This window comes from Anser brachyrhynchus (assembly GCF_964034855.1).
Source record: "Anser brachyrhynchus genome assembly, chromosome: 11".
NCBI classification, from domain to species: Eukaryota; Metazoa; Chordata; class Aves; order Anseriformes; family Anatidae; genus Anser; species Anser brachyrhynchus.
Window position 1 is genome coordinate 7,410,714 of NC_137706.1, and position 27,668 is coordinate 7,438,381.

General features: G+C 40.7%; 1 long non-coding RNA gene across 2 annotated transcripts; it reads right to left on the bottom strand.

Annotated features, from left to right (window-relative positions):
* Positions 1-6,331: 6,331 nt before the first annotated feature.
* LOC308201185 lies at positions 6,332-27,571 on the bottom strand. Of its 2 annotated transcripts, none has more exons than XR_013956106.1 (6): positions 24,987-27,571; positions 20,152-20,282; positions 15,811-15,888; positions 8,694-14,415; positions 8,475-8,573; positions 6,332-6,700 (listed from the first exon to the last, which is right to left on the bottom strand). It is a non-coding gene; the product is annotated as an uncharacterized lncRNA (long non-coding RNA). The 2 variants fall into 2 exon arrangements; XR_013956107.1 differs by having other exon boundaries at positions 8,356-8,573.
* Positions 27,572-27,668: the final 97 nt, after the last annotated feature.

Below are 27,668 nucleotides of genomic sequence, written 5' to 3' on the forward strand. Positions count from 1 at the left end.
CCCACACACAAACTACCCACCCTCTCCTATTTCTGTCAGGGGAGGAGAACAACATTACCCTGCACAACTGCAAGGCCTGTGCAGTGCAGCTGTTTCGGTAGAAGATAACTGCTGGAGTAACGATGGAAATTCAGAACTGGTTTCCCAGTCTTCATCTCTGGCAGTGATCAGTTCCAAGGGCTGGGTCCTTGCAGTGCGAGGGGGTCACAGGGGGAGCGACAGGAGGCCTCGCGCAGCAGATGGGCAGCAGGGATGTGGAGTTCCCCTCGCAGGGGCTCAGCACAGCCACCTCCCTCACAGCCCTGTGGAGGGACTGAGGGTGGGCTCCCTGTAGAAGGCATCAGGGCCCGTGGAAAGGTGAGCTTGGTCACCACTCAGGCTCTGTCCTTCCTGCTCAACATGTCCAGTCAAGATGAGTGGGAAGAGAAAGAAAAACTTCTGCTCCACTGTAAACAGGGAATGTGCAAGGCAGACATAGATGAGGGAACACAAAATCTGACATTCTTAAAGCAGGAGAAATGGCTTAGTGCATTATATTACCTCACATGATATATGCAAAACTTCCCCAGGCTTCTGTGAGAATAAATAACCCTGTTCAGTTTCATTTTCCTAAAGAGAACAGCCATCATCCAGCTGTAGTTTCCTGAAAAAAGCCTCAACAGACTGAGAGGCACTTACGTTTTTTTCAGAGATCAATATTGTGAGCAAATATTTAGCACATTGATTCATTCCTGTCATTTTGACATAGGTGAAAGATAGCTACTAGCAGTCTGCTCACCATTTCCAGCTTAGATCAAGTCACTTTGCATAGCTTATATAGATAGCAATGCAATGTAGTTACAGAGGTCCAGCAAATTTCATCTGAAAACTTTATCTTTCTTCTGTTATTTAGTATCTTGGAACAGCTGGTATTTTACCTCATCAGCAAAGAACGATTCCCATGCAGTTTTCTAAGATGTGTCTGTGCTCCTCTGAATGCGTGAATGAAACAACGGATGACTGCATGCTGCTTGGCAGCACGAGCATATGAGTGGCAGGGCCTTCAGGCACATAGGGACTTTATGCAAAGTATCTCAAGTGCCTAGGATAATTCTCCTCCTGAGAGGCAAATCTGCTAGGTTGAACTGAAGAATTCTTTCTTTGTCGCATACTAGATGGTCCTGTGATGAGAAGCTAACACTTGCCATGCAGAATCCAAAGAGATTTTGCTGCCCCTAGTTCCACTGCCACTGAACTTGGTCTGAAATACAGTACTACTTAGGAATCTAACCACATGTGGTTTTAAATGCTTTCCATGTTTAAAATGGAAATACACTGAATTCCAGGCAGTACCTACTTCATATTTATTTCAAATCTGAAAACATTTTCATTGTTTTGTATACATTTTATTTCTGTTCCCTGCATACATTCCAGGATTTAAGTCCGCATAAGACAAAACAGTTTCTAGGTTGAAACACTTCAGATAAAAACATGGTGTCCAAGTCCATTAAAATTCAGATGCTAACTATGGAAAAGCCAATCATCAAAACAAGTCAAGAAAATATTTTTCTTCACAACAATTTGTCTTTGGTGCCCAAAAATAGGTGAGCTGTTCTAGTCTGTTTTCTCTCTCACACATTTTAACATGAAGGTAGAGTAACTTTCACTAATTGCAATTTCCGCGCTCAGCTGTGTAAAGGAACTCTCAAAGCAGGCATGAATATGCATAAAGCTGGGAGAAAAAAAAGATAATAGCTCTAATGAAAAGGGGAATTAAGTTGGTCTTGCATTTTCTGTGTTCAAGCAGCCTACCAGTAATGACTAACATCCTTTCTGAAATTGCTTGTGTTCTTTAAAGCTTAAATTGGAAACATTTTATTCCATTCTCCCAAACACCAATAGAAGTTTGACTACAAACATGCACCAGTAAATAATATTGATTTCTGATTAGTCTTGATTACATTGGTACTAGCGTATGAATATTTAGCACTGATTTTACCTGAAATGATAAAAAATACTCAACACAACTCCAAAGTACACCCACATCACTTGTCAACAGTCAATAATTGTACCCATCAGAAACCTTTTGCCTAGATTTTATTCTATTTGTGAAGCACAGAAAACAATATACTATCTTACTGTGGAAATTTAGTTTCCATAACCATCACTAACAAGAAGGAACACTTCTGACATAGAGCAAGTTCTACCATAGGAAAAGAGCTGGTCACAGAGAAAGGCAAATCGCTGGCTTTGCTTGCATTGACTGAATACCTGAAAGTAGCTGGATGTGAAAACTAATTCTCTATTATCATTGCCTTTGCCCTCAGAAAAGATTTAAAAGCTTTCATTTAAATTAACACATCATTTATTAAAGTGCCTACAGGCAATAAAGCCTGTGGGGCAGGCTGGCTTTTGATGGTAAATCATTTTTTTCAGTATTCCCTATGTCTCCACAAAGTCCATACCACCATATTGAAACTAACAAGATGAGCAGATTTTGAATACACATTCTTTTCTGAGTGAGTCATCCACCTCTTACAATAAGCAGATGAGATACTGCATCTGAATTCCTTTAAAATATAAAGAAAGAGATGGCTTGGGGTTTGTAGAGAACACATAGAGAAAGCATTATAAATATGTAGCAACTTTATAGACTTTAAACAGGAACTACAAATTTTATACCAACCATTCAATTAACTGGAACATGCTTATACAAAGTAGCAGGTTATCAGACTTGTCTTCTGTCCAATGAAAGTAACAATTATGTATCCTCGGAAAAGCTCTGTGAAACATTCCTGGTGAAAGCTGTAAACATTGAATATTCTAGTAAAACACCAATAACAAAAATAAACTCAGCCTAGAGTATACCAATATTGCTGAGGGAAAAAATTCTATAACTGTGCAACTGTCTTGGGATCTACAGAACTATTTAGATTCAAAAATAGATATTTGTTGTCTGAGTCTGATTGATAAAGTTAAATTATTTTTTATTGTTTCTATGACGATATATTTCCTCGAATTAATAAGATGTTTCTCTGCTTACTGTTCAGCTGTAGTTACAGTGCTGTGGCCAACACAGTACTAATGAGCAGCCCAACAGCCCAGGGTACTGTTACACACAAAGATCACTTTGGACATTAATGGAAAAACAGATGCATCTTTTCGTGGCAGTAGCATATAAAGAGCTCAAGACTGCCAATAACTTTGCCAGGTAGACTTGCAATGCCATAGGGAAGGATGGAACTGGAAAATGTTTTAAAGGCTATCAGCATCATGAAAATATATCACACAATAGGTACTTCATTATTTACACTTCTCATGCCTGTAGTGAAACAAGCTTCACGGCTCAATTCAGCCAATTACCTGGAAAACCAAGCTTCTGCGCACAGACGACAAGGATAAAATTCAATAGCAGAGCATAATGGATTTCCTAGCACCATCAGAGGGTTTGACAGGCACCCAATCAGCCTGTGCAGTTTAGGTACACTGATGAAAGGATCCTAAAAGCAGCTGGAACTAGTTTGAGAATAGAAGAAGATAGGGGACAGAGAGAGATTATTTAATTGAAAGAATGATGGGCAGGATGACTCAGCTTGTTCTGCTTGCTTATTAAAAAAAAAAAAAAAAGGACTTTGAGCTCTGTTGCACTTGGAAATAGGAGAAGTGTGCAACTTCAGATGGGGCTTGGTAAATTAGTGCTCTATTTATTTGACAAGGACTGAGGGACTCCAGAGGAGACCAGTAGTGCCCCTGTATCTGAGGCCACCATTCTGAAGGGTGACACAAGAGTATCTGATACTTCTCCCAGGAATTATATTGTCAGTACAGTTAAAGGATGTCTGATTGGGAAAAGCAGGCACAACTGCAGAGAATGGAAATTGAATATCTTCTAGAAAAAAGTAATCCACAGATTACTCTGTAGGTGCCCCCAATTCTCCATTCCTGAAACCATGACAGTTGCAGAGCTGGGTGGATTGGCCATACATTCGGGCTCACAGGTCCTGGAACACCAAAGCCACTGAGGAACAGGAGATGACAATGATGTGTTGTCAAGAGAGACAGGGCATGCTAGAATATGCTACAGCTCATCTTGTAGTAGTGACAATTTAACATCAGTAGCTGGAATTAATGAGCACAAGTAAGTTACATTCCACTGTAGTGGCCTGGGATGTAGAGGCTTACCTTAAAAACAGTGGTGAGGCAACACTGCCATCCCTGCCTGGGCTTTCTGTCAACCAAATTCACCAGGCTTGATCTGTCTACTTCATGGCTGCCAGGCACAGATATCTAGTATCAGTGGGAAAGCTCATCCTATCCTGTAGGCCACCCCATCTACAGTGTTGTATATTCAGATGACTGCAAAGTGACAGCAACTCTGAACATGACAGAAGACAACTCTGAACGTGACAGAAGAGCTTTCCTTCCCAAGACCTAGATTCCTTGTCTTGCATTGACTTGACCTTTGGGTTGTTTTTTCCCCTTAGTACAAATATCTAGCCTGGCTTCAAGGCAGGCTTCTCTCTCCACTAGGAAGGGTGAATGCTTCTAAGCATTTCCTGAAAAAAGTCCCCCAAACGGGTCATCTCTTTTCACAGGAGTGTGTTCTGTTACAGTAGTAATGACCACCATTCATCTCATGGCTTTGAAGACATAGTATGCTGTGGCTTGTACCTGGATATACCACAGCTCATGACATTGGAGAGTTATAACACATTTCCCTCAGAGTAAAAAATAAAATAAAGTCAGGCAGTCCAACTTTATCTAATAATTCTTCATTACAGATTCCCTTCTTGGAAATAAAATCATAAAATATCCAAGCACTTCATGCAGCTGTCTCTGTCCTGGTAACCTTGACAGAAAAACATTGCCTGCACTTTGGCCCAAAGCTTACCATGAAATAACACTAAGTTAATTCTTATGTATTCTAAAAGAATTTATTGCACTTAAAGGCTATACTGACACCTGTAAGGCAAATAACACATTCAGCAAAACTGTTCTCTGTATCATCTTTGTGCTCTAAACAAACTTAAGGGTGAAAGAATAAACATATTTATTCTGAATTTTAGACTTTGTAACACAAGATTCCAACAAACTTAGTAAAACTTTAGTAAGAAGTTCAGTAACGGTCACTTATATCATGGACTTACAAAAACATGCAAGGTTGAGAAAGAGAAGGGGGAAAAAAAGAAAGGAAAGATTTAGTACCCTAGCACACAGCCCGGCACTATGCTTGTCCAGATCAATCATTGACATCAGTCAGAGGGCAAAACATTCACCAAAAATATCAAATTTCAGAAAAGCTATGGATTTATTTGCTGATTTATTGATACATTGTTTTAGTCCTCCAAAAAGGACTGTAATAGTCAGCAATTAACTACTACATTAACCAAGCATTATGATGTCACTAATTGTTCTTTGGAAGAAAAGCTGCTAGGATTTATCTGCTTGTTTTCTTCATTTAAGACTTAAGGCTAAAGTTGCCAAGTTAGACACAATGCCCTGTGGCCCACGACTTGCACAAAAAGCAATACCAAGAGCATCCTGTCCAATTGCATCACACCACGCTCTGAAAGTCATGCAGAAACCCGCAACAAGGTGATTTTGATTCCCTGTATGTGGAGAGATTGATCTATGCGCAGCAAAGGATTTACTGGCAGGTTTTATTAAACAAATAGTTCTCAGTAACCTACATACATACTGTCCTCTCCTAAAGAGCACAGATCAGAAACAGCCTTAAACGGAAGAGAGGAAAGATTAGTTCTCTAATGCACCTGAAACACAGGTTCTTGGGGCTTCCTGGCTGTTTGCAGCGTGTCCCGCAGGTACAGTACGTATAAAGCTTAAATGCACTAGGTGACGTTGCTGTGTTGGAGCAGCAGCCTGCTAGTACAAACAAGGCTCATGAGAATGAATGAGACATCAAGCCAAGGCCATTGCAAAAAGGATAACTTACCTTGTCAAAACATGCTACCACTTGATTCAGAGCATTTAATGTTTTGAAAAACAGGTGTGTTGGCAGACATCCCTTTCCTCCCATGCCACAAGCTATGAAGACTGGGGTGTCAGTGAGCAAGGAGAGTTTCTAGGCTCAGCTATGACAACACCAAATGCAGTTGCCTGCAGGCCACACTCGACAGACTGAGAGCCTGTGAACACAACACAGCTCCAAGGAGCCAGGCTGTGGAAGCACCTTGGGCATTCCCAGGGCATTCCTCCCCCAGCCCCTGCCCAGCCACACACTGCAGGGGGAGGCATCAGGGAGCAACTCCCCAATTTTGCGGGGGAGAATTCTGATAGGGAGCTGTCAGGTAGATGGATCCTGTGACATAGGCACAGGGGTACATCAAGGATGCAAGAACAGCCTGCAAATAGCGCAGGCAAACATGCATTTCAGAGCCTGGTAGTGCAAAAGCTATTTTTGCAGAATACTAATTACATCTGTATTTTGTGCTCTTTAATTATACAGCATCAAACATATTTCTCAGGGACAAATGTTGAGTTGAAGATGTGCTATATAAGACTTGTGAGAAGTGCTTTTTAAGCAGGAAGAGATTTTAAAGGCAGAGTTGTCTCCCTCCTCTCCAGATCCTATGTGGTGAATGCCTAGTTGCTTGTATCATCTTTCCCCTAGACTTCATTTGATGTAAGATTTGACTTGGAAATATTCCTGCTTTGGAGCAGGTTAAGACAGCCAGACAGTCCAGGCAGCTTCGCTTAGACCCTGCAAGTAGAATATTAAATAGAAAGCTTATGAATAACAGAAGAGTATCCTAGGATTACATTTAAGTGCAATAGATTTCAGTGGTATCACTAATCAGCAACATCTAATTAGAGAAGTACTGCTTTTGAACTGCTTACTGCTTCAAAAAATGTTTGAAACAGGCCATCTACTCCTAGCTCTTGCATTTGATTATAGCATGAGTTGTCACTGTTGTTTTTGAATCTACATCCCGTCTCCAGACCTGACTGGCCTTTCCCACAGGGAGAACGTTGAAGATGGTGAAGAGAAAAATAATTGAAAGAGATTATATCTGGAGTTCTTCCCAAACTGACGGATGCCCACTGCAATAAGGAATGTTACTGTTTTCTTACACCTATGGCATTTGACCTGTCAAATCTAGATTATGCTCTTTCTTGCTCACTCAATCTATTTCACAGCAGCCAGTCCATCAACAGAATACCAACAGCAGGTGACAGAGCCTTGCCACAGAGTACCTGATGACAAGTCCTCTTTGTGCTGAAAGAGTCAGCTCATCCAAGATCTGTGCCACCGCAAACCTTTTCATTTTCCTTTTCTATATGCTTCATTCATCATGCAACAGCAAAGGTGATGAGAAGAGTAAATAACCCAATTTATATTTTATAAGAGTGAATAACTTGGTTTATTTTATCAAGCTGTGACCTGTCAGGAAATGAGAAAATTCCCTATGCAAGAGACCTTCAAACCCAAGATGACCAAGTAAACTACAAGCTCCTAAGATGTATTTTGCTCTCCAATATGCCTGTGTGAGTCCACAGCCTGTAGCACAAGTGTATAAAAACTTACTGGCTTAAATCTTTTATCTAATGTGTAGCCAGAACCACATATTAGATAAATAGTAGCTCAAAGCTTGGGTCCTGTACAAGTCTGATATACCTGATATTTTACCATCAGGTAGGCAGCTAGAGCATTGGTCAGAACTCTATCCTCCTTTGTTGACAGGTATCATCCTGTACAACCCCTTTTTCCCCTGCCTGTCTGCATGAGCCATGAGCCAGGTAGAGGCTGGCCAAATGTTAATTGCTGAAAACATGGTGTAAAACAGGAAAACAACATGGTTAAAAGGATTCTGCTCTTCAGTGTTAATGTTGTTCTACAAAGCATTTTTTTCCCCTTAACATCATTTTCCTTAACATCTGCATTATTCCTTGCATCTTTTAACAAGGCTTCTGCCATCTGAATGAATTCAGCACTTTAAGAAAGTTGGAAGGTTGGCAATTACTACCTAAACCAATGCATTTTTTCCACTTCCAGCAGTTGGTTTTTTTTATTATTATTATTATTTTATTTATTTACCACTCGAGTTCTCACCAGCAGTTCCTTGTTTTGGAGACCACACATAGCAAAACACTGAAAACTAGACCCTCCATCTCAGACTGTCCTCTGCACTTCTGTGCACAGAGGAGGGACATTGCTTTCTAAAAATTTTATTTTGGAAGGACCCAGTTGCATTTCAGCAGCTGTACTGTAGTTTTCTGTACACCAATTTGTTGTGTTTCTGCAGAAGTATTTTCTGCAATGAGAAGAGTGTTCCACATTTTTACTTTCCACTTAAAAACCAGGGCCTGCTAAGTCCTTGACCCTGTAAAACCTTCATCCAGATCATCCATGATTACCTCACATATGCCAGAGCTCCTTATGCCCACAGACTACTTGGAGAACAGGAGTCTTGGAAAACAGAAGTAATTTTGAATATCAGTGGTAGAAAAAACAAAACCATTAATGAAACTGATACCAGTAAGTAGAATCTGATATCAGGAACCATTAAGGAGCCCTATAGACTTCAGGTGACTGGGAGAAGGCTCAGGATCTAATGGAGGTGCTGTTTGTAGTCCTAGGAAAGAAAGAAAGAAAGAAAGAAAGAAAAAGTGACATTTTTATTATCAGGAGGCAATTATCAGAAATTTCATTTAACAGAAAACTAGAAGAAAGTCACAGGATACTGTCATAATACCCAGGAAAAGCTCTGGTGATTTTGCTGCTCCTCTCCTCTCCCAAATCCTTGTGGGAAATAACTGCCATTAATGATTTATCACCAGAAAAGTAGCAAAATCAGTTAAAAATGTTTAGAGAACAACACTGGCTCACAGCAGTGCACAGGAAGAGTATGAGAAAAGCAAGGATATTCTCTGAACAAATTGCTTCCAAGTCAGGGAATCCATAGGCATAAGAGAGAACAAACAGCTTAACTACCACTCCCAAACACAAAGCGTTTAACGTATGGCCAGATATTACTGTATAAAGAAAAACAACTTGAAGTTATTGCTGTCATGCATTCCCACTGGGAAAAGTAGAAACAGGCTCATATGACCATAAGGGATTCTCTGGCACTTGGTAAGAATGGTTGCATGGTGAGGAGCTTCGCTTAAGAGGGGAGGACGCAATAAAAACCCTTGGTTGTTTAGCTGCCTCATCCCCTCGAGCAAGTCTCAAGTCTGAACCCAGCCTGAGCCTCCTCCCCTGCCCCCCGGGGCTGGCAGCCTCCCTGCTGGAGCAGGCAATGGAGACCACATGGCACTGGGAACCCTCCCTCTCCGCCCAAAACACTTAAGAGAAAACAGGCTGCAATTTGCTTGCCATGCATGTTTCACACTACCCAAAAGCATGGCAGAACCAAATGCTTCAGCTGTTGGGATGTGCTTTTTGCTGCCCATACATGGAAATTAAAAAGCAATTTCCTCTGTTTTGTAACACCTGCAAGTATCTTTTGCCATTTGTTCTGTCTTAGTAAAAATAAGAAATGCAATGAAAGATGAGAAAAAGTGTTTTTCCAACATCAGTTTTATAGGAGCTGCATGGAGAAGAAAGATGGGATATCAGGGAATACCTTTTCCAACCCATACTTATGGGAAGCACAGCTCTTCCTTTGTGATCTATGGCACCGCCTCAGAGCTGAGTGTGAAATCAGACAGGTGATCAGCAGGTTTTTAATCACTAATTCAGGTGGGAGGAGAGTATAAAAAAACTTCCTGGTCAGCAGCTTTGCACTCTCTCATCTATTTGGATGCAGATGCTTAGTCATGGGTACATGTGAGTACAGGGAGGGCAGGGGCAGCCCCTCCCTGGAGGCTGTGGGGCTGGAAACACCTGGGAGCTGTTTCATTCCCATCTGTGGCCTCCAGGACAGAGACCACTTTGAGTCAGTGCTGGAGCCGTGTCTGCCTCATCAGCATTCCTCAAGAAATATGGCCAGGATCAGAAAGCCATGAGCTTGTTCCTGGTGCTTTTAAGTAAGGAAACTGAAGGCCAGCAAATTCACAGGCACCAGCAAGCATAGGTCTGGCTTCTGATAGTTCTAGCTTTGAGCTGCATAGCAGCAGCAATCTCCCTCTGCACTGTTTGCTCTTCACTGTGATCAGTTGGGAAGAACAATTAAAATATTACACTCACCAATTTACTGCTTATTGCTTTAGGAAAGTTGTTCAAGTGGAAGCATTTGACAGCAGACAAAGTGGCAGCCAGGCCAGAGAAGCTTCAGCCCCCAAATACCTGACTGGTTTTGCCCATTCAGAGATCAGCCTTTTCAGGCAGTCTGAAGTCATTAACAGCTACCCCACCTCACCTGTCAGCAATTCAGCCCTTAGATTTGTCAAATCCTCTTTGCAACAACCCACTTAAGCTCTAAGAACATAATTCAAATCTCTTCTGCTTTCTGTTATACCAAAGCCCCTTAGGAGTCATGTAGGGACCTCACCTGACTCTAGCCTTAGGTCAGTTTTGTGAAGAAAATTTGCAAAATGAAATAGAGGTTTGTATGTCTTGTTAGCTTTGCCCTGGACATTCACTTTCCCCCAGACACTCCCAGGTTTTGTTTTTTGCACAATTGCAATGTTATCAGGGAACTGTTACACCAGTTATGATATAACCCCTTCAATGATTGTTTCAGGGGTACATGACACTTCTAGGACTGTGCGGGCACAACTTTTGCCACTCTGAAAAGTGTGGGGAACAATACACTGAACACTTGGATTTTGTTTTTGAAAAGTGGCTTTAGCGTGCTGCTCAGTGAAAGCATCAAAAGACACTTCATAAATCAGTTTAAATTAGCAGCACTTCATGTCCTCCAGGCAAAGAAACCCTTTATGGTTTATCTATATGGTAAGACATCATTAAAGGAAAACAATCTTCAGTTAATTCTGTGAGTGAATGACTGACAATAAGATGAAGGATTGATGTGATCACAGGAAATGCAAACAAATTATACCTTTAGGGGGTCAGTGAAAAGCTCAGCAGAAACTGACAGTTTGTGATGAAAATAAATCACCATCAGAACCTGGAGCCCGAGCAGCTAGGAGTCAGTGCTCCCCTCAGTTGTGTTGGATTTACCTTCGTGTAAGGCTGCTGGCTTCAGGCTTTTATTGCTTAAGTGGGAAGAGAATCACACTCCAAATACACACCATGCTAGCTTTGACCAAACTTCACAATAACTCCAGAGTTTCCAACAATAATGTTCCTATCCATCCTGGTCACCTTTTGCACTAGGGCACTTGAGCTCCTCTCAAAAAATGCAGCACTTTGAGAGGAGGCTTCCTGCCAGTTCTTGTACAAGGCAATTGCTGGCATACCCTCGCTCATTTTATTCTATGTTTCTTTTGAATCATCTCATTGAAAATCTCTAACATCAAGAGCAGCAGTAATTATCCTTCTTCAGAGCTCCCAAAGTAGAGTTAATGTCTTCATTTGTACTGTATTTTTTCACTGTCAGTCCTTTTATGAAGCATAATTCCCATGCCACCCTTTTATCTCTCCGACTAGACTTGTGCTAGTCAGTTGATAAACCCATTTATCATAGTTCTTCTCACACCCAGTTCAATGCGACTCACAAAAATATTGGCCAAAGGAAGCTAGTCTAGTATACTTGGAACATTTCTTCTCAAAAAACATTTTTAAAAGCTTAGTAGATAGCATAGCCCGATTCCATCTGTTTCATCTTTTATCACTTCTCCAGCTGTGTATTACACCATGCTCCAGAATTCTATTTTCTTCCTCTCCTAGAAGTCAAATGCCTGTCAGTTGCCTGACACCTTCAAATCCAGCCTGTCTTAACATATTAAATCCATTTTCTAAACCCATTCTTACAGGTCCTGCAACTATCTGAAGCAGAACAAGCAGCTAAGATAAGGCTTTGGCTGTGTATGACTGATCTAGAGATCCCTCTCCTGTTACCAAATACTCTACTGCTGACATTGGAGTTTCTCTGAATCCCAGACTATTTATACAGGGCAAACTTGCCAAGTAGACCATTTTTGGACTAGCTGGAAAAGGCCTCCTAGATCTCTGAACATGATCCCTTGCTATTGCAGACACCACATTATCCAATTCCCCATCATAAACTTACACCACCTCATGAAAATAAAAAAAAAAAAAAAAAAAGAAAAATCAGGTTTCAGCACTATTTCTCCCAGAGGAAGCTGTTCCAGATCCCAAACACCACTGCAATCTTCTCAGGCTCAGTTTATTCACAGCCACCCAGGCTCATCTATCCTGATGCTGACATTTTCCTGAACCTCACTCAGTTCTCCCCCTTCTTCCCTCCCACCAGCCTTCATCCTCTGATGCTCTACGAAGGGCAACTATTTCAGCCTTTCTGCAGATAATCACACTCCTTAGATCTTTTCTTGTAGAAGAGACTAGCCCTGTCCTTCCCTGCAATAGGAGCTCTCACTGGGGTTTTATATCAAAGAAACAGTATTCTTTGTATCTAAGGGAAACAGATATCCTAATAGATGTATTTTTCACACCTGCTTTACATTGAGTGCCCGTGGAGATTTCATGATTGACTTCATACCCAAGCCACTCCCCTGAATGGCTCACATTTCATTGCAGAGGGTTTTGTTCTTGTTCCTAATTGCAAGACCATGCATTTTGCAGCTCTCAACTTTTTTTTGATCCCTTCAGTCCTAGTGGACAACAGTTCTTTTCCCCTTGTCTTAAAGAAACACTAGTTTTTCCACCCTCATCCCAATCCTCCCACATGGGATGTTTCAAGCAAAGGTTTTCTTTGTTTGAGAGAAGAGGGAGAATATTTTGGTCATCAGAAATCCAAATAAACTGCTTTCTGGACAGAGGCCAGAGGAAAGCTGAGTAGGAACAGCCCATTCACAGAGCTCAAGTGAATTGCCATCAGGATAGTGCAAATGAAGAAGTATGGTCATATCATTGGTCCTTCTAAGTGCAGGTGTGAGCATGTACACATGGAGGATTTACTATGTGCAATGCAAGCCCCTAGAGAACGTGTACAGTTGCTTCGCATCAGTCTCTGGACCATGAGCTGCGTGTCACTGATATAGCATGTCCAACAGCCAGGTTTACTTACAATGAACCCTCCAATGGACATGCCATAATTTCTCCAGTCAGCTTGGCACCTATAACCAGCTCCTCTAAATAGTGAGTAGTCAAAAGGAGAACATTTCAAACAAGAAAAAGAAAATATCTCACTGCTCCTAGCTGCACAGATTACTCTCATCTATAAAGATAGTAATTGCTTGAGCCAAAACTTTCTCTGTCATTCTTTTACTCCCCTCCTTTGCCTGAATCATGATCAAATTCCTTACTGTTTGGTAACTGGATAGCAGATTGCTGGACTACAATTAGACATACATACACGGTACCACCTGCTACATGCTTTTTATTTTTGTTGGCTCTGGAACAGCTGTTGGTCTCAAATTTTGCAAATTCAGAGTGAATCTCTTTTTTGGCAAATGCTTCCATTCTTCTGCAGGGAACCATGGCACGAACTCAGAAGAACATTAAGACAAGTGATAATGTATTACACTAGTTTTACTAGTCAAAAACTAGACATTTATTAAGTTAACTTAAGGCATACCCAAGTGACACAGAGCCACCACCACATCTGTCTGTATTTTTTTTAACAACCTTCCTCTACTTTTAGTAATACAAAATAAGCCAAACAGCTCAAAGTTTCATAAAGCAATACATAGGATATAAGATAAAGCAGCCAATGCATCAAAAACCTACCAAAAGATGAGGTGGAAAAAACCTTATTGCTTTATCTCGAATTCCTCATTTGAAAGTGAGAGAGACAGATATATAATGCATCATTTTTATGTTTTTCAACTCAAAACTCATGTCAGTCCCTCAATCTATCAATACTAGGGGATAATTTTATCAGAACTATTAATACATATGATTTTAATTTTAGAATCTTTTGTGAAGTCAGCTGTAAAATGCAGATATCAGAACTTCGTTCTTCTTTAAGTTGAGAAATATTTGAAGTTATCTGGAGGAAGTAAATCAAATCACACCATTAAAAAGCACAGAGCTGACCATACTCACTGAAATACTGGCCCTTCCCCCTTGGGAAGAGGGGGGAACACACAGGCTTACCTGAAGTATATGAGCTGGGCTACAGGCAGCAGAATCCAGTCTGCAGTGTTAAGGTCACCACCCAAACGTGAGCTATTCACTGTTGACATGGTTCCAACTAACAAGTATAAATACACCTTACTTCACTGGAGTAGGTAGCTTTTGTTTTGGCAATTGTTTTCCCCTCAAAGACAGTGCATTTAAAAACCAAGTCCAGACTGGTGATCAGCATAGCTCCCCTACTTAGAAATAGCTGTGCTTCAGTGTCCAGTAGAATACTTACTATTTCCTCATTGAATTGAGGGGCAGAAGCAGTGTTTAAGCACAGAAGAGACATCTGCAAAACCTGTCTGAAAGCCAGAAAGATTTAGAGTTGTGAGACTGGTAGGCATTGTTGCCCTGTGGCCAAGTTCTGACGCAGAATAAATTTCCACACTAAACTATGAAGCTGTAACTGACTCCCTCCACAGTCAGTAATGCCCAGAAAATCTAATGCCATGCTCTCCCTCCCTTTTCTCTCCCTTGTCTAATAGCTTTGTTTTTCAAACCACAACCAGTTCATGCTCCTTCCCCCAGCACTCCGTGTTGCTGCACACCTCTGGCCACAGATACGTTCCCAGAACGCTTCCAGCCAGCAGAGCACCTCATGACAGCCTACTTTTAAAGTCAGTGCTCGATGTCTACATACATTCTTAGGTAGCCACATGCCTTTGCCAATTTGCCACTTGAACAGCAGTTCAGACCTCACTACAATCATTGGAGACTGCATTGAGGTTGACTGAGACGCATTGCAACAAGATGGCATCCTAGAATCAAGTTTCCTAACTCTAGTCCTTCACATATTCAGAGAAATCTTCACTTTCTTCAAACACTTGCAAAGTCACCTCAACATTTTTCATTTGGACTTTATCTCCTTGTTCTTAAGGAGCATTCTTTCCTCTATTTGGCTGAAGCCTGGCATCTGACTTACAGCTTACCAGCACTTGATTTTTACTTCCTTGAGTAACTGAAAAGCAAGTCACAGTGGAGGCCTGATGTGTAACCTAAGTGCTTGGGATGGGGAATGAAGCAGTACACCATACAGTGTCTCTGCTGCCTGAGAAGTGTTAGTTTAGGAATCATTCTTCCTGACACCCAGCAACACCACAACTTGAAGGCACTAAGATCATACAGAAACATGGTCTTCTGTATCCTACATTCCCTGATTCCATCTTTCTCTTATTAGCTCACAAGTTTGCAGTCTCAGTTTTGGGGGGGCTTTCAGCTAAGGGAAAGCACTCCACAGAGCCTGCTCTGTTACTGCAGGAGACAAACTCTTACCTCCCTAGGTAATTAAATATTTAACCACTTCAGTTTTATGAATATAAACTGATACAAAATAAAATTCAAGTAGAACTGTTCATGTAAATTGATCTAAGGATAAAATTGAATTAAATCCTTAAGGACCGCACAACACTTCTGGGCAAGCTCTGCTTCTAATTAGCATAATGGCAGTTTGGCACTTAGATTCCATTGACATAATGCTGAAGTCATCCCTAAGGCAGAACGGTTACATTTAATAGTACTGTCCAGTATCACTTGTAATTATGCAACTGCCTGATTATATACAATGGCCCTGGCATGCTCAGCAGTGGGTAACAGAATAGGTGAGAATTATACTCAGAAAAAAGTTCCTTACCCATTTAAACATTTTTTTCTCCAAACAAGAAAAAGGGATACTATTATGTAAGCCTAGCTGACTTTACCTGTTTAACATCACCATGCTCATAACTCAACTATAATTCTGTTCCAGAGACATTCAATCCTGATGATAGCTGTTAAACCTGGGCATAGAAAAAATATCAGTGACACACTGCTTTATCTGAGTGATAGAAAAAAGCAATGCGAAGAAATAACAAGCAGGTAAGGGTCATGAAGTTGCCAGTAGTTCGTGAAAGCCTGGGGGAATACATGTAACAAAGCAAACTAACATGTAGATCAATTCAGTACACATTTAAGTGTATGGATTAGTTATCACCAGACGATGAGTATGGTATACTGTGGCACTTTCATCATTCCCCAAAGCACCATAGTAAAGAAAAATCTCTCATAACATGCTAACATTCCAGCCAAATCCATCAGTATTTGGATTAACTGGAGGTGGCTATATCTGAAATTGTGTAAATAAATTTGATTTTTGAAACTGTTAGATTTAGACATGCAGAAGAATCTGCAGTCTGGACTCCTGCAGAGAAACCCAAGCCTCTGGCCAGTTTAAAGGCCATGAAAGAGATCACCCTTTGGGCAAGGGAAGAATATTCCATCATATAAAGCACAGAACAAAGAAAGTTGGATGTGAGCCACTGGAGAAACTTACTCATTGCACTCAGAAGCAATTGGAGATATTATTACAGATAATATCACAATTCTCTGGATAGAACTGTGAAAAAATAAAAGCAACATTTCTTAATGAGATTAGTCATTGATCATCTCTATCCCTTCCTTCCTCCCCTCATTGAGAGTTGGCTGTACCTGAGTCTTCTCACAAAGCCTCACAAGTGATGCAAGAGCCTTCTCTGCAGTTTGGATGTGTTGAATAACTCTCCTGTATGTCTACATCTCACCAGTTTTCCTCCTGTATTCAGACCTTAGAAGCATTCAGATTGCTGCTCTTCTGGCACAATCAAGTTTCTCCTCAGTAGTTCTGCTCATCTTTTCTATTTCATTCCATGTAAGTCGAACTACGTCCTCTACATCTAAGTCTGCCACCATTCATAAATGTTTTATCTGAAGTTTTTTATTAAAAAAAAAAGACTTTGTGTGAAACTGCTAATTGTACACACTTCATCTGGAAGGCACAGGGAACTCAAGTCAACCACCAGAGCTGTCTCAAGGCTTCTTATCCACTTAAACTAAGTTTTACTGCCCTGAGGATGAAGTACCTGTGTTACACTCGGAGTTAGCTGCTTCTATCACAGAAAAGTGACTAGGGTTTATGAGGCCCATGTGCCCTGTTTTCCAGAAGTAGCTGCTGTTCCATTCATTCTCATCGTGGCATCACTAGTGCTGCCTCCTTTGCCTGTGCCTGGACCTAGCCCTGTCAAACACTAAGGGATTATCCACATTCAAAATTAAAATCCTCAACAACTCCACCTATGCCTTCTAAGTAAACACCTTCATCTCACTAGAAATTTATACATCAATAATCTTGCCTGCAAGCTTCAAACAGCAAACTGTGCATCTTTATATCCAGTATGCACCAGCCTCCATCTTGTCAGTAGTTTTAACTCTTACATCTACAGCATTATTTTCAAAAAAGTCTCACAAGTTGCCAAAGTCAGTGCTACTAATTGCTTCTCTAGTAAACAGATTACATAGAGATATACACATGCATTTGCACAGACACTTACTATATCCATAACAGAATGTGCTTGTTTTATGCTTTGTCAGTGATCATTTGTTGCAAAGGCAAATAAAAAATACAAACTACAAGCCAGATATACACAGAGGGTGTAGAATGGCATGTAAGAGCTAAAGTTTGCATCCATTTCCTACTAGGCTATGTGCCCCAGTGAAGTCTAAGCTCATGCTTAATGATTAAGGAAAGTTTACTATAATTTGAAGACCCCAAACACACTTATCTCTGAACATAAGGCTTGGCACTGCTCCTCTGTTCTGGGATACCTTTATTTCTTAGCAATTGAACATGAAATGAGTAATAGCTTGCAATCCAAAGTGATATGTTCCAACAAAGAAAGCTTCAGTGATTTATCCATACAGAAGTTGTTCAACTGATCCTTTTATGATGCTCTCATTCCCCCTTCTTCCACAGAGGAGGGCGTAAGCACAGAATACAACAGACTAACCCATTCTGGAAGGAATGCAAGTCTGCACTGAAACAGTTAATTTTGCCCTTGAGGGGATAAATAAGATGAAAGAAGAACAAACTATTGCAGAAGTCATTACAACTGTAGAAAGAAATCCATGGCTCTGTTTTCAGCAGTTGGAACAAGCTGCCTCAGGTCCAACTCCACAAAGCTCTGTCAGCTCTGGAAAGGAAGGGGTGGCTTGGCAGAAATAGTAAAGCTGATTAGGGAGTAAGGGAAAACCGCCAAATCCACAAGTCCCGATTACAATTAGTAGATTTAATAGACTTTTCTGCTATGAGATCTTTAAAATGGAGGAAAGACAAACATTAGCCCTGCCCTAATATATGTAGTTATCCCCACATACATTAAATGCCCCGTGGCATCCCACTTCATTTGCATTACACAAGCAGCAGAAAAGGGTTGGAAATGGTCCCCGAAGGGACTACTGACTAGAGAATGGGCTTCATATCTGACACAAGGTTGGCAGCAAGGCTTCCTGCTGGAAGACAAGGGACAAGTACTTGAAATGTGGAGGATAGGAGAAGGATCAATGCCAGCTATACTCGTTATGCCACCATCCAGCCTGAAGTATGGGCATCTGAACATAAATGAGGCCAGCACTTGGCAGTAAAATGCCAAGAACACAAAGGTGTCTTCCAGTTAAGCATAAAATTAAGAGTCAGGGCTGTTACACTCATGTTCCCTCCAGACCTCAGGCATGCCAGAAGTAGTACAGTTCTCATTAATATCTGCTGTTATTATTAAAAAAGGCCATTAAATCATTACTGACAGAATACATCAACAGGAGACCACAAACAAACAAGAGATTATTGATGCAATCATAGAAAAGGAAGCTTACTTTTGAGGAAGCAGCCTAAGAGAAGGATATGTAGGAGACAAAGGATACAGTAATCTATTTTTTATAAAACTATTTCCATGTAAGTTATATTTCGTAATAATTACATGCTGTCAGTGATTTCATGTCAAGAAAGAATTTTTCATTTTGCTGAGGGAAGATCTAATATGCTATTCCCCTGGGTAAAAAGCTGATTATGTACAAATTTGATATTCAGAAGTGATTAATTACTTGGTTGCAAGTGTTCCTCGTATAAACCTGGTTGGGTATGCACCAGCAGGAAAAGACATCTTAGATTAGGCAGAAGCAGAAAGAAATACACTAGCACTAGTATTTTAGAAATTCATCTGCAAAAGGGAAAATCCCATAAGATGAAGATATTTAAAGTGTTAAATACAGGCCATCCTGCTATACTCAAAGAACACCCGTCAAGGTTGCTTGCTCAGCACTGGTAGGAAAGGACTCCACATGCATGCTTTTGCATAAGTTATATATAATTCTCTCCTATTTAGCTTACGGAGTGGCTCTTACCCACACAGTACTTGCACAAGCTGATCTACTTTTTTTTTTTTTTGCCAACATTGTATTTTTTATCCAGCTCTGTGCAAATGGGTGAACTCATGTAAGGTATGAAAGTAGAAAACAGTCTACAGAGAACCTACTGCCCTCTTTATAGTAACTCCTTTGTCCCCCTAAGTCACTGATCGTCTAGTTCTATCCAGCCACTCAGTTTATAGAGTGAAATTCCAAGACAGATGTGGGGATGAAGAGCTCCTGAGCTTATTCAAAGCTTTAGCAGCCACAATAACTTCCCCTACCTTCCATCCCACTCCCCTCCCCCCCGCCAACATTACATTAGTATTTGTCATTTATGAGTATTTGAGTCTTTGTCAGCAATACAGTAGAATACTTTTTAGCAAATACCCCAGTATATTTCTACCATAGATTAATCTACATTTTTATATAGGCAACACATATTACCAAGGAAAACACTACCCAACCTGTCCTGCCTCCTGTTTGAGGAGGCCTCAGGTTTTGGTTCACATAAAACAAGTGCGAGAAAGCCAGAGATCTAGAAGAAATTCGAACAATATTCCCACAGGGTTTGGGTAGAGCTATTTTAAAAGGCCTGCAACCTGGCACAGCAGAAGTAAGCATTCAGTACAGCTTCTTTCTTGCTATGGAAAAAGCCTTTGCAGAAGATATAAGCCCACATGCCCATGCTTACAGCCCTGTGCATGTACCCACTAATTGCTATAAAATTATGTATAGGGATGAGGAGGAGGAACAGAAACAGGGAAGGGATAAGGGATTCAACAACATATGCAGCTTCTCAGCTGCCAGAATGACTGATACCTTCAGAGCACTGCCCTGCACCTTACCTTAGAGGTGGCCATCCCCAGGCAGAGCTCCCTGTTCCTGTGATTTCATTCCTTGGCTGCCCAGTGGCAGTCAGTAATGGCACCAATACCAGCTGCCTGCAGAAGCCTGGGGCCATGCCATGGAAGTCGCTCTGTGACCATAAAGAGAAGACAGTAATTGAATAGAAGTTGCAGGAAAGAACAAACCTTACCTAACACTGCAGTCCCACATAAACCCGTAGTCATGCTAAAACACTGTGGCCCCAAAGCCAGTATCATGGGATTTATTTTTTTCATTCCTAAAAAGTGTGCAAATAATGATTTTGAAGAGAGCTATGCTGTTTGTACACAGAGTTTACCCTGTGGGTCCAGATGTTAGTGCTTTATTAAACATACAAATTAGAGGAGATTTGCAATAAAAAATGTGACTGCTGCCAATTTTTTCTGGCAAACCTCCAGCAGGAAATATTCCTGTGTCAACTGTAGCACTCTCCTTTGGTATCATACAGACTCAGACAATGCATCTGTTGGATTCATTTCAGTATCTCCAAGTGTGCTTCATTGTTTTAAAGCATCAAAGAATTTTGCAGTTATAAATCATAACAAATAATTAGTAATTCCAAACAATAAAACCACATGAGAAAAGTGACGTGCAGATGTTGCCAGTCATTGAAGGAGACTGAAAGAGAAAGGAAACAGTTGTACATTATAGTGCTTGTTATCTGAATGATTAATTTGACGAAATAGTGCTAACAACATCACTTGCTTTAAGGTGAGGATTTTTCTTTAACACTGAAACACTGTACTTTCAGAAATTCAGCAAGAGTTACTCTATTACAGCAACAAGTTTAATGTACTGTAACATCTGGGGAACCATGGAAATAGCAATAAATTCTGTAAAATACATGGCATCACTCCAGTGCTTTATCAACATCTGCAAAATATAGGCATTTGAGAAAATATGATTTTATTGTTACAATATGAATTTCAGACAAAGCAAAAAGTTCAAGTTAATTCCATACAAGTAGCATCTGATTTAGACCAGTGTACTACTCAAGCAGTTTGGAAGACTAAATCCTATTTTGAAAATTAATACAGTATCTCCATGTGTACTTTCACAAAAACACTTTGCTCGTTCTTTGGATATGGAAAAGAAAAATAAAGGGCCAAACTTTGAAAAATAAGGGCATCTGCTAAATTAACACTTAAAAACAAGGATGAAGCATGTATAATTATATTCCAGAGTATCTGGAGCTTGAAGAATATTACTCACTGTTCACATTGAGAATTATCAGTTAGCTAAATGCATGTGGGTTTGTGGACAGTCACGATGCTTATTTTCTGATTTTTCCCACAGCAGTTTTGCAAACCTGGAAGCATTCATCAGATCAGATAGTTCAGCTACAAACACCAACTTTAAAAGACATTTGTCTGAAGCCATAGGGAGCTTATAAACAAAAGGCAACATCGGTTGTCTTCTGTGAGAGGTTATTACAGAAACCACCACTGTTGAGGCATTAGGATTATTCTGATGATACAGACACTGCATAAGCACAGCCAGACTGACTGGGACTCACATTTATGACCCTTCCAATCTGGGTGCTGTGCAAGATATAACTCCAAGGGAGACTAGTTTTGCTCTCAGTCAGTCTCCTGACCTCACACATTGCCAAATCTGTGTCCCATTAACTTCATCAGGACTGACATTTTCTGTGGGAACCAGATTTGAATAACAATCCTATTCTTCATGCTCTTTGAGCCCTTGAAAGTGCTCTTCCCCTTAAGATTAGGTACCAAAATGTGTTCTTTATTTTCTGCAGTCTTAGTCTTCAGTATTCCACACCAAGAAAGTTAACTCTCTAAATGCATTCTCTAGTTTATAGTGGCCAGAAGATTTTCTGCAGATATAACCACTATCACACAAGAGAAATATAATCACTAGGCTTATCTTACAGTACGGTAACTACAGAACTAAAAAGGAATGCGATGAGATCAGCTGATCCTGAATTACAGACATCATTCTGTGCCTTGTATTTAAGGCAACAAAAATTAGTAGAGCTGGGAAAAATTGGTAAGGTCATGACAAAATTGCTACAACTCTGAACACAACTTAATATACAACACTAAGTATACAATAAAAGAAGTACTCCATTCAGTAACAGTTATTGTTAAGTATCACAGTCTAAAGTTTTCTTTCCTAAATAATTAATTCCTGGACATTACTATGCAATCTGAAGATCGAGCAATGTTATAATGCCTCTTATAATTGTTATTTCAAAAGGAAGATGGATTAGTCTGGAATAAACAAAATAGCATTCACACAAGCAAGCAGTAGCATTGTTACACAAAATTCTCCCCCACCCCAGATCTTCACTGAATCCATCTAACATGATACATGGCACAGGTCTTACAGCTGCTGGTTACTCATACCTGTAAGTAGAAATGAGTGACAGGGAAGAAAGTCATAACATGCCCTGTTTATTTCTCCCTTTTGTACCTGTAATGTAAGGGCCATTCACTGCCTCTCAGCTCAGAGAGGTCTTGGGATATTGCCCAAGAAATGTAGGAACAAACTGGTAACTTGATTTAAGTCTGATTGCAACAACATGACTCAAGGTAACAGAAAGACTTAATCTTTGAGAAGCCCCTGCGGTGCCCACAATACCAGCTTTTGTTTCTTAGGCACTACTGCATCAAGAAAACATCCTTTGTGCACTCCTGGAGTTAGCAGTCATAACACCTAAAGTTTAAAATACATTACTTAGAGTACTCCTGGAAGAGAGCTAAACTATCTATCTGAACAAACGAGGTAAATTGCCCAGTATCAAAAAGCTCAGTTAGCAGAGAAACGTTTGAAGTGGAAAAAGAAAGTCCATGTACAAACACCAATTAGAAAATAGTTAGCTCAACATGAGAATAGCATAAGTTATTTAGAAGATAAATTTGAATAAGAAATAAAAGGTAAAAAACAATACAAAGACGTCCATCAGATTTTCTGAGTCATACATGAAGTGCTAGTGATCTAATAAGGATCTAAATAAGGATACAGGAAATTATCTTTCAAGAACACACAAGACTTTCAGTCTAGCAAAGAAAAAATGTATTTTAATAATGTGTATTTATTTAATATATATTTATAATATTTAACTGTATGAAGTCATATATATTATATATATATTTATAATATTTAACTGCATAAAGTTCAACAAGGCCAAGTGCCGGGTCCTGCACCTGGGGCACAACAACCCCAAGCAGAGCTACAGGCTGGGAGATGAGTGGCTGGAAAGCTGCCTGGCAGAGAAGGACCTGGGAGTACTGGTTGATAGTCGGCTGAATATGAGCCAGCAGTGTGCTCAGGTGGCCAAGAAGGCCAACAGCATCCTGGCCTGTATAAGAAGCAGTGTGGCCAGCAGGGCTAGGGAGGTGATTGTCCCCCTGTACTCGGCTCTGGTGAGGCCGCACCTCGAGTACTGTGTTCAGTTTTGGGCCCCTCACTACAGGAAGGACATGGACGTGCTCGAGCGAGTCCAGAGAAGGGCCACGAAGCTGGTGAGGGGTCTGGAGAACAAGTCTTACGAGGAGCGGCTGAGGGAGCTGGGCTTGTTCAGCCTGGAGAAGAGGAGGCTCAGGGGAGACCTCATCGCTCTCTATAGGTACCTTAAAGGAGGCTGTAGCGAGGTGGGGGTTGGTCTGTTCTCCCACGTGCCTGGTGACAGGACGAGGGGGAATGGGCTAAAGTTGCACCAGGGGAGGTTTAGGTTGGATGTTAGGAAGAACTTCTTTACTGAAAGGGTTGTTAGGCACTGGAATGGGCTGCCCAGGGAAGTGGCTGAGTCACCATCCCTGGAGGTCTTTAAGAGGTCTTTTAGATGTAGAGCTTAGCGATATGGTTTAGTGGAGGTCTTGTTAATGTTAGGTCAGAGGTTGGACTAGGTGATCTTGGAGGTCTCTTCCAACCTAGATGATTCTGAGAATGTATGTAGAGTTGTAGTTTGAATAAGCGCACAACCAAAATCATGACCCCTTGGTTTACCCTGCATTAGAGAATAATACAGGTAGAATACAACTAAATTAACACCACAAACCTGGGCTAGGTCCTTAAATAAACCTTCTACTGGAAGGTGGAACACCGGAACCAGCTACATAGAAATACTGCATTATCTCCTACCCTGATGATTTTAAGAGTTTTTTTTTTTTAAAGCAGTGTTTAAGAACCTATACACCTTGCTGTTATGTAGAGTGTTAGTTTCTTTCAGATTTCTTTTTAGTGACTGTACACTTAGTTACTATCATATATGTTACAACAAACCTCAGCTATTTCTGCAGGCACTTGCAGGGTCTCCCTCGTATCTCTTTACAGCCTCCCTTTGCAAAAGCATTTTCAAATAACTCACAAGTGTTCAGGCTACTGATGTACAGAAGTTTGTGTTTACTACCAACATCTTACTCCTCATCTGTCTTACTCCATGTAAGATTCCTCACTACCAAGTTCATGAATAAGCTGCTCAAGAGCAGTTACTTTTTATTCTATGCTTACTTAATACCTCAACAAGTTTGAACTTTCACAGGTTTAACATCAGCAATAACAGTAACCTTAGAACAATAAGGCACACATTAGTACTGTAACAATTTGAGGAATCAGTTTGTAACTATGCTATTAACTACCAGAAAGCAATAAGAGTTAGCTACATCCTAAGGAAGAGCTACACACAGCAACACCTCTAACACAAAGTCCTCAACACCCAGAGCCCATCCTACAACAACCTAAGAAAAAAAGCAGAGCAAACCTTAAGCTAACAGCTAAACTCAACTAAGCACTAAAGCATTAAACAACATCAGAGCAAGAACATGCATACCAAAGGAAGCTTAAAAACAAGCAGAAATTTCAATAAACAAGGCCTTACAAAGACTAACTGCCCAAGGCTGAGCTTAAATAGAGCCCCAGGACACCCAGGGTAGAGGGTGCGGGGTGAAGACCCCAGGTGAGGCGGGTCAGAACAATTAAAGGCTGTTAGTGCAGTCAGGGCCCTGATAATATCACTGCCTCCTTATGCTAAAGTAGTAATGATAATACTGATGTTTGCCTGACTTTGCTCATCAAGAACGACTTTGACTCAGTATAAATGCCCCCCTCCCCCTTTTTTTTAAGCTATCTCTCTTAAATTCATCTGTCCAAACCTAAAGCAGTTATCAGTCTGGTTACAGCTTAACCCGAGCCTCTTCTAACCAGCTGTTTGTTTGTTTGTTTCTTTCTTTCTTTTTTTCCTAAACAGTTTATTTTGCAGGAATTTTGCTTCCCGAGCCTTTTAAGTGACATCATTTCCACTGAGGTGTTTGAATTATTTTGGTAAATGGCAGAACACTCATTTATATAATGGGAGAAGGTTGTTTTATCACTGTCAGTTTTCTCAATCTGCCATACCACAGTGGAAATACATATGTTCATTCTCACACTCATACACACACACTCAATCCAATTTACATGCTTGGGGATGATTCATGCTGCATTTTAATGGACATGTTCTGAGATAGTGATTTAAAATGTATTTGAAATGACAGCTCAGAAAACTGTTTATAGCACACCTCATTGAAGTCCCCTGCATGCATGCTTGACTAAGTTCTACTTCACCTGAAACATCAGTAAATACGCCGGAATTGCTGTCATCCATGGGCTATTTTAAGTAGCAGATGCCTAAAATATTTTCATCAGGGTTGTCACAGGGCTATGAACAGGTAAGACAGCATTTATGGATAGTTTGTGTAGCTGTTTCATTCCTCTGGTTTGGCGGATTGCCTAACATCTGCCTCCCAAGCTGAAGGAATGTCCCCAGCCTTACTGTCCTACCTGACAAACCACTGGAGAGCATCCCTGATGTGCATGTGCCAGTCCCTGTTTGTTTTGTAGGAGCACGTAAGGTTGTTGTATCTCTGCTCTGACAAAGTACACAGCACACTTACTGTTAAGGCTCTGGGGTTTGGTGATTAGGGAGATGGAAAGGAAAAGTATTTGAACAGCTGAGATGGAAGGAAAACATAACTTCAGAAGTAAAGTCAGATACCTGATAGAATGTTTCAATTTTTAAAAAGTGTCTGAATACAGGTAAAGCAAAAAAATATTATATTCTTAAAAAAAAAAAAAGTTATTTTTTCACCTGTCATTACAAATCATAAACTTTACTTGTCATGGCTGGTAACTGTGCCTGACATCTGATTTAATCTCAAGAGATTATTTCGTTGTGCAGATACTCAGATCTCAAACTCAGCAGCTATGACTGGTAGAATTGGTTTAATGGTACTCCAGGAAACCAGTGGCAGACTGAATAGAAGTGAAATGAAAGGCCAAAAGATTTCTAGAAATGCTAGAGAAATTTACATGAGTACACTGATGTAAGCATTTTCACGTCCATCTCTATATCCACTGTACTGCAGTAAAAATATGACTGTTCCTTATTACTGGAATAACAAAAGCTGGATCCTCAAATGGCAGATTGATAGATCTAATTTATTATTAGAACATTATTATTATATTACTATATATTTTTTATAATATTGTTCTCGTGAATTGTTACTGTACTGTACAAGCAAAAAAGGGAAAAAAAAACCAAACACTTGTTTTGTGCTGCAAAACAAGTCAATGGCTGGTTGCAAAGACATTAGGCAGTAAATGGGCCCAGACACACAGATGGACTGGGAGTAGCCAGATACTGAACTGGTACAGGCTAGCCTGGTCTCATCATTGCACTGCATACTACAGGAACATTTCACTGCTTGGTGTTTTTGCTGGCATTTCAAAGAAGAGGTCTGGGGGGCCATGTGGTACAGAGGCTTTCATGGCCTTCCTGTGAGCGGTCGGGGCGGGAGATCACAGGAGAACACTCATCCAAAATGAGCAATAGAGTCTAGAACTTGCATGTTGGTATATGCAAGAACATGCAGGCTAGAGAAAGGTTAAAAAAATGAGGCAGAAAAAGGCCATGCAGTGAAGTAAAGCAATGAGCTTGAGGAATTTTCTTCTGAAGCAGTATTGTGGCCAGGAAATAAGGTAACACAGCATAGGAACAATGTTGGAGTGGCCGTTATGTATTTTGTGAGGGGGAAGCTGAGTTGTGTGCTGAACAAGGAAGGCTTCATCGTATTTGGTTGTAGGATTTTGAATTGCAGCGGTTTCACTGACAGAGGCCCCAGCATGCATGAAAGTGGTTCACGCGAAGGACTTAATTTGCAGTTACCTCCTTTCTCATACAGATGTAGGTGCGTTGGTATGGAAACCATCTATACAGCTGTGAGCGCAGTGCCACAGTTAAAACAGGACCCTCTAAGGAGTCTCAAACCTACAACAGTAACTACAGCAGTAAAGTTCTTGCTGGTGGCATTACAAACGCTTAATACAACAAGACCCGAAGGCGGTTTAGATTGCTTTGGCTGCATTTAGGTGTTTCTGGTACTCTGAAACCGGCCTGCTGTTTGAAGCCGCCGCTCACGGGGCGGGGGGCGCGAGCTCGGGCTGATGCAGGTGCCAGGGGCTCCCCTCAGGTACG